The following is a 7393-nucleotide window of genomic DNA, read 5'->3' as shown; positions in this document are numbered from 1 at the left end:
CCACATGGAGAGCTTGGTTGGTACGGGTGGAGAGTATCGGTTGGTGGGTTGAGTAGTCTCCCCAAACAGGCTTGTATACATCCATTAATAGTGCATGTGGTATTGATTTGGGCCTATGGGCCATACCGTTTACAATAAAGGCTTCGGCACAGTGATATGAATAATGAAAAGGCTTCAGCCCAGTGGTATGAATAATGTAAAGGCTTCGGCCCAGTATATGCTGAGATTGAATTTGGGCTTAGGCCCAGCAGGCTGATATTGTTTTGGGCTCTGAAAGGGGCTTGTTGTACACCGAGTTTCCAAACTCACCCCCTTCTTAACCTTGCAGGTGAGCCATGATTTGGGGACTTGGAGCCGGAGGAGATTTAGAGTGGCCACGGTGATCGCTATTGGACTTTAAATTAAATATCTGGTTTTCTCTAGTTTATTTTATATAATATTTATTTTTGGGTTGTAATAAGGCCATTTTAAATTTATTCTCTTTCTGGGATTATTTTATTTTTCAAAAACTTTAAACTTTACTGATGACAATACAAATGGGCTAGACTTAGGGCGTGTTTTCAAAATGATAATCGTTTTCAAAATAACGCAACATCACGATTTTTCGGTTTATCAAAGATATCCACTTAAATAAATTTCAACTCGTTATATACAAGTTTTGCAATGGTTGTGGGCATGTCTAGGATTGGATCCAACCGAAGAGCTTGGTACTTAAGCAGCCTTCATGGCTCACCTCCTCTGTTTTTGGATACCTACCTGGTGCACAGCTTCCATTCACTTGGTTAAACGTAACAAATATGATTTATTAGAACACTAAAACGAAAACGGGGACTTTTAACTTCAATGTGGCACGTCGGATTCGGCCATAACGTCTGGGCCGGGTTTGGGGTGTTACAAATATTTTCGGGGATGAAAAGTCCTTCAGGGGAGAGTTGTAACAACCTGTTTTCAGCAGTGTCGAAAACAATGGTTTCGGGACCAAAATTTTGATGAGTGAGTTATTATTTTAATATTTATTTATGGTCTATGAGATTATATTAGGGTTGTATTAAAGTTTAGTTAAGAGATTTTAAAGTTAAAATAGTTAATTAAGTAAAAAAGACTAAATTGTAAAAGGTGTAAAATTTGAATTCTATTAGTCAAAAGGGCTAAATGGCTAAGGAAAGGAAAGTTAATGGACTTATATGATAAGTATACCATGTTATATATTAGTGGATGTGTATGGATAGGTTTTGATGAAATTTTAATAGTTTTAAAAGGTCAATATGATAATTTGATAACTAAGTTAAAAGGGTTAAGTAATTGAAAGATGAAAAAGGTATCATCTTCTTGGTTTTTCTTTACCAAAATCATTTTCATCATTAGAGAGGGAAGCTAGGTTTGACCAGGCTTGATTGCTAGTGCATGGTATGTTTTCAAGCTCCGCTTTTAATGATTTTTATGTTTTTGAGTTCATTTTAGCTTAATCTAGCTAGCCCAGGGGTCAATTTGTAAAACTATTAAAAGTTGAGGGACTTTTCATGTTTGTTTTTGAAGTTATTTCATAGATTATCAATCTTGGTTGTAAAATAAACATGTTTCGTAAAGTGATTTTGGTTGAACTTACAAATAGGGATTAAATTGTTGAAAATGTAAATCTATTAGTTTTATTGTGAAATTTTGATAATTATGGGTTTTACCAAGGTCCCTTGTAGCATTGGTTTATATGGATTTAGGTTAAAACGGTTAAATTTCATGTTATGAGTTTAAGGACTAAATTATAAAAAGTTAAAGTATTAAGGGTAATGTTAAAATTTTACATAAATATGAATTATAGATTGAGTTGAATACAAGAAGTACTTAATTGATTGAAATTATTCATTTAGACCAATATAAACAACAACTGGACTTAAATCGAGGAAAGGCAAAAGCTTCAAATTAGTATTCAACTTTACTTCTGCGACCTTAGTTATCGAGGTAAGTTCATATGAACTATGGTCGTTTTAATTTTAGTTAATTAATTATTGCTATATTGTGTTAATATAAATGGACTTGAAATTGTAAATGTATCGACGTATGAATAATTGACAGATAATGAATCCCATTTGAACTTTAAGAATTCTTAGGATACGAATGACATGTCATTAGGGATTTCATGTTTCGGGTGCTGGTCTTGAATGCCTTACCGATGGCTGAGGTCTTACATTTGTTGCAGATTCTCCACAGCTTGTGTGAGAAACATCGTGTAGCTAACATTTCGACCCACAGCTCATGTGAGTAGACCCATATCACATCTCGTGTGAGCATCATTGAAAAGGAAAGGTTATGGTTATATAGAAGGTCACACTATGTGTGTGAGTATTCCCGAGTATCCGATGAAATTCTAGATGGTTCAACGGGTAAGAAAATGAAATGGCATGGTAAGTATACAAATAAAACGGTTCATGATCATATGAAAAGGCTGATGAATTAAATGATGTATATGTGAAACTTACTTAGTATGTGATTGGATTCATTTGTAACATGGATAAGTATACTAACTCTTGAGTTGATGCTGCTTGTATAGGCTTATGCTAAGCATACGGTCTTGGTCATGATATTGTGCTTATTCTATAAATTGTGCTAATGTAATGGTAAGTTATGTTTGAATTTATACGTACTAAGCACTCATTGCTTACGTAGTTACTTTCCTTTGTTTTATAGATAATCAAAAGCTCGATCCGTTGGAAGTTTGTCTTGCACTATCCACCAACCAATTCGGTAGTTTTTATGTATTTTGTTGGAGACCTTTTGTAATGGTAGTTCATGAATGTGAAAATGGTTGATTTAGTATGTTTATGCCTTTGAAGTTTATGTTTGGCTTGATGGACTTGTAATGCCTTGTTAAGTTAGGTCATTTTGACCACTTTTAGGTGATTGAAATGCATGGTCTTTTGGTATGTTTGTGATGGCTTGGAAATGGTTTTGGTAGATAATTGAATTAGGTTTTATGCTTGAAAAGTAGCTATGTTGCTTTGGTTTTATCCATAATGTTTTGATTCAATTGTGGTGCCTTTGAATGGCATATTTGTTAGATGAATTATGATGTTTGAAATGGTATGTTTAGATGTGTTTGAATGATGTTTAAATCCCTTGAATGTGTGCTCGAATGGTATGGTTAGTTAGATATGCTTTAACCTTGAAATGACATGAATTTAGGGTATATTTTTGGATCCCACGGCCGTGTGTGGCAAGTGAGAGAGTTACACGGCTTGCAACATGCCGTGTGACCCAACTCAGTGAGTTACAAGGGTGAGGACACGGGTTGGGACACGACCGTGTGTCCCTTTGTTCGATTGTTACACGGCCTAGGTTATGTCACACGGCTGTGTGACCACTAGTTTCACATTTTTACAACTTTTTCTTAAAACTTCTATTTTGTTTCAAATTATTATCGAATTGCTTTTAAGCTATTTTTAGGGCCTCGAAGGCTCGATTTAGGGACCAAATGCATGTGTTTGATATTTTTATGGAGACTAATTATTAAATGTCATGATGATAAATGTTTTTCGATTGATCGGTAATGCTTTGTAACCCTAATTTGGTGACGGAGACGGGTTAGGGGTGTTACATATGCCCTAATACAATTCCCTCCTTAACTATAAAATAACACTTCTCCCATTTAAGGAATAAATTAGTCTCCTCGCATCTTTTGAGTACCTTATCAAAATTATCCAAACAAATATCGTAAGTATTACCAAACACAAAGAAATCATCCATGAAAACCTCAACATAATTTTCAACCATATCAGTGAAAAGTGTCATCATACACCGTTGAAATGTGGCAGGTGCATTACATAAGCTGAAAGGCATTTGCTTAAAAGCAAATGTACCATATGGACAGGTAAAAGTAGTTTTATGTTGGTCTTCTGGGGCTACAACTATTTGGTTGTATCCCGAAAATCCATCTAAAAAGTAATAAATTCGTTACTTGCTAATCGATCTAACATTTGATCCATAAAAGGTAAAGGAAAATGCTCCTTATGGGTGGCTTTGTTCAACTTTCTGTAGTCAATACAGATTGTCCAACTCGTGACAGTTCTCACCGGGATTAACTCGTTTTGTTCATTCTCAACAATCATGATCCCACATTTCTTCAATATTCATTGGACCCGACTTACCCTAACTATCTGAGATGGGTTAAATAATTCCCGCATCTAACCATTTAATTATCTCCTTCCAAATCACTTCTTTCATGATAGGGTTAAGTCTCCTTTGCCCATCAATCTTACCTTTCTAACCTTCCTCTAAAATAATTTTATGTATACAGAAGGAAGAGCTTATACCTCGTATGTCAGCCATGGTCCAACCAATTGCCTTCTTAAATTTCTTTAAGACAACAATCAATTGCCTCTCCTGATGTTCTATGAGTTCTACTGAAATAATCATAGGCAAAGTAGAACTATCACTGAGATAAACATATTTTAAGTGAGACAGAGGTACCTTTAGTTTGAGTTTAGGCGGTTCCTCGATTGACAACTTGGATTGTGTAAATTCTTGAACTTCCAACTCTAGCGGTTCGAATCGCAGTGGTTGCATATAAATCCTCGGATTGACTTCCATCAAAGCCAAACCTTCATTACCTTTTCAATCCTCGAATGGTTCAGACCCTAAAGTGTTCTCCAATGGGTCTTCTTTAGAATTGCTTCCTATAGAAGCTAAGGTTTCTAATTCTTCTATTATTGAACACTCTTCCATTGAATCAGGAAACTTCATCTCTTTTAGAACATTAAATGTTACCTTATTGTCTTGAACTCGCATCCTGTGTTTGCCTTTTTGTACATCTATCAACGTTTTTCCCATGGCTAGGAATGGTTTCCCTGAGATGATCGAAACTTCCTTGTCTGCTTCAAAATCCAAAACAATGCAATCTGTAGGAAAAATAAATTTATCAACTCTTAGCAAAACATCCTCGATCTTTCTTCGGGATATGCTAACGAACAATCCGCAAGTTGAAGTGTTACAGTAGTGGGTCTTACTTCATCTATTCCCAACAGCTTGAAAATAGATTTGGGCATCAATTTGATGCTTGCCCCTAAGTCACACAAAGTTTTTCTGGAATATGATTTACCAATGTTGTAAGGTATTGTAAAGCTTCTAGGATTCTTCAGTTTCAGAGGTAGCTTGTTGTGTAAGAACGCACTACACTCCTTCGTCAAAGTGATAATCTCATACTCACTAAGTCATTTCTTATTGGACAAGATATCCTTTATAAACTTCACCTAATTGGGCATTTGTTCTAAAGCCTCTATCAACAGTACGTTGATATGTAGTTGCTTTAAAACATCCAAGAACTTCTAGAATTGTACCTCTTGTTTCTGCTTGTTCTATTGAAGTCTTTGAGGATATGAAACTTTAGGTTGATACAACATTTTTGAGGAGGCAAATCTACAAAAGAGGGTGTTAGGTTTTTAGAATTCACAAGTTTAGGGTTTACCTCATCAGATTTTTTAGCATCTAGCTTTTCTATTGTAGGAACTTCAACTATTGGTTGACTTCCCTCACTTTCATTAGGCTTGTTTTCAACCAAAACTTCCTTGGGTTCCAAAATCTTACCACTTCATAACTCAACCAATTTTCAATGTCCCTTACTCATATTCTTCAATTTTCTATGTCACTCGGCAAGGCTCCTTGTGGTCTACTACGAAGCTCAGTAGCTACTTGACCCATCTGGTTCTCTAGATTTTTCAGCGTTGCTGCTTGACTTTGGATCAGGGCGTCGTTTTTTGCCATGTATGCCTTCAACAAGTTCTCCAAACTGTTTGATGATTCAGCTTGTGGTGGTTTTGGGGCTTTTTGGTTAAACCCTTGGGTTTGGTTGGGTCTATGCTGCATTTGATTATTGTTCAGTCCATTTCCTTGAATACTCCAAGAAAAGTTTGGATGGTTCCGCCATGTTGAATTGTAGGAATTAGACTATGTTCCTTGTCCATTTTTTTTATATTGGTTCCTTACATGGTACACTAATTTGGGATTTGAAGGGCAATTCTCGAAAGAATGACCATCTCCATAGTATACATAAGAAACTACATCATACTGACTTGGTGATTCATCTGCAAAATTATTTAAACCATTAGTGGTAAACTATTTTAACATTGAGGAAATAGAAGATACTTGAGCAAAGAGTGAGGTCAATGCATCCACTTCATGCACTCTAGCTATACATCTTCCCAAAACTACTTGATTCGTTGGCCATTGATAATTGTTGCTTGCGATCCTTTCAATGATCTCATAAGCCTTGTTATAAGACTTAGACAAATTCAGACCATTCGCAGAAGGATCCACCATTAATCTTGTATGTGCATTGAGATCGTTATAAAATATCTCCAATTGGATACAATGAGGAATCCCATGATGAGGACACTTACGAAGTAGTTCCTTGAATCTTTCCCAAGCCTCATACAAAGACTCATCATCCAATTGTTGATAAGTTGTTATCTCATTATGCAACTTTGCATTCTTACTCGGTGGAAAATACTTAACCAAAAACCTTTCTACTAATTCTTGCCAAGTAGATATTGAACTTGGTGGCAATGAATTCAGCCATGCTCGTGCTCGATCTCACAACAAGTATGGAAACAGTTTCAACCTCAGTACATCTTGAATCACACCAGCTAACTTAAATGAATCACATACCTCCATGAAGAAATGAAGGTGTAAGTGTGGATCTTCCTTGGGCATACCACTCAACTGGCCCACCGTTTGGAACATTTGAAACATCATTGGTTTCAATTCAAACTGGGGTCCCTTGATATTCGACCTTCTAATTCCCAAAAATTAACTCATTGAAAGTGGCACAGCATATTGTCTGATGGCATGATCCCTATCATTAGCAATAAGGATTGGGTTGTGCACTTTATTGACTCAATTACCTTGTCCATCGTTCTAATTTCTAAGGTCTATCTTGGCTTGTCTTTGAGTCGATTTCTCACGTCTTCTTTTTCTAAAAGTCCACTCAATTTCAGGCTCCATGAGTAATAGATCAATGATTCGATCTATGCTCATAAAAAAACTGAAAATAAATAAAAATAAAGAATAAATTAGTAGGGTTAAAAATTATATAAAAAATTAAAAACCAAATTGTAAAAATGATTTCACAAAAAAATGATTAAGGCAACAGTCTCCACCAACGGTGCCAAAAACTTGTAACGAGTTTGTACGTGTTTACGCAAGTGTATGTAGCCGTCCAAGTAATAAGTATCATGAGTTATTGTCTCTACAGGGACTGTATAAGCTTAATCAATTCAATTGCAAAATTATAATTAAAAATTTGATATAAAAAAACTCAATAAATTTGGATGGTGATGATTTAATTAAATTAAATGCAATGAGTGATCCCTATGCAATTTCTAATATAAATGCAATTTTACCTAAA

General features: G+C 35.5%; 1 non-coding gene across 1 annotated transcript; it reads left to right on the top strand.

The window, feature by feature from the left end:
* Positions 1-6364: 6364 nt before the first annotated feature.
* LOC128281173 (small nucleolar RNA R71) lies at positions 6365-6470 on the top strand. The gene has a single exon (XR_008271385.1). It is a non-coding gene; the product is annotated as a small nucleolar RNA R71 (small nucleolar RNA).
* Positions 6471-7393: the final 923 nt, after the last annotated feature.

The sequence above is a fragment of the Gossypium arboreum genome, chromosome 9, assembly GCF_025698485.1.
Source record: "Gossypium arboreum isolate Shixiya-1 chromosome 9, ASM2569848v2, whole genome shotgun sequence".
Classification (NCBI taxonomy): domain Eukaryota; kingdom Viridiplantae; phylum Streptophyta; class Magnoliopsida; order Malvales; family Malvaceae; genus Gossypium; species Gossypium arboreum.
Note: the sequence above shows the minus strand (reverse complement) of the source record. Positions and strands in the feature narration are given on the sequence as shown.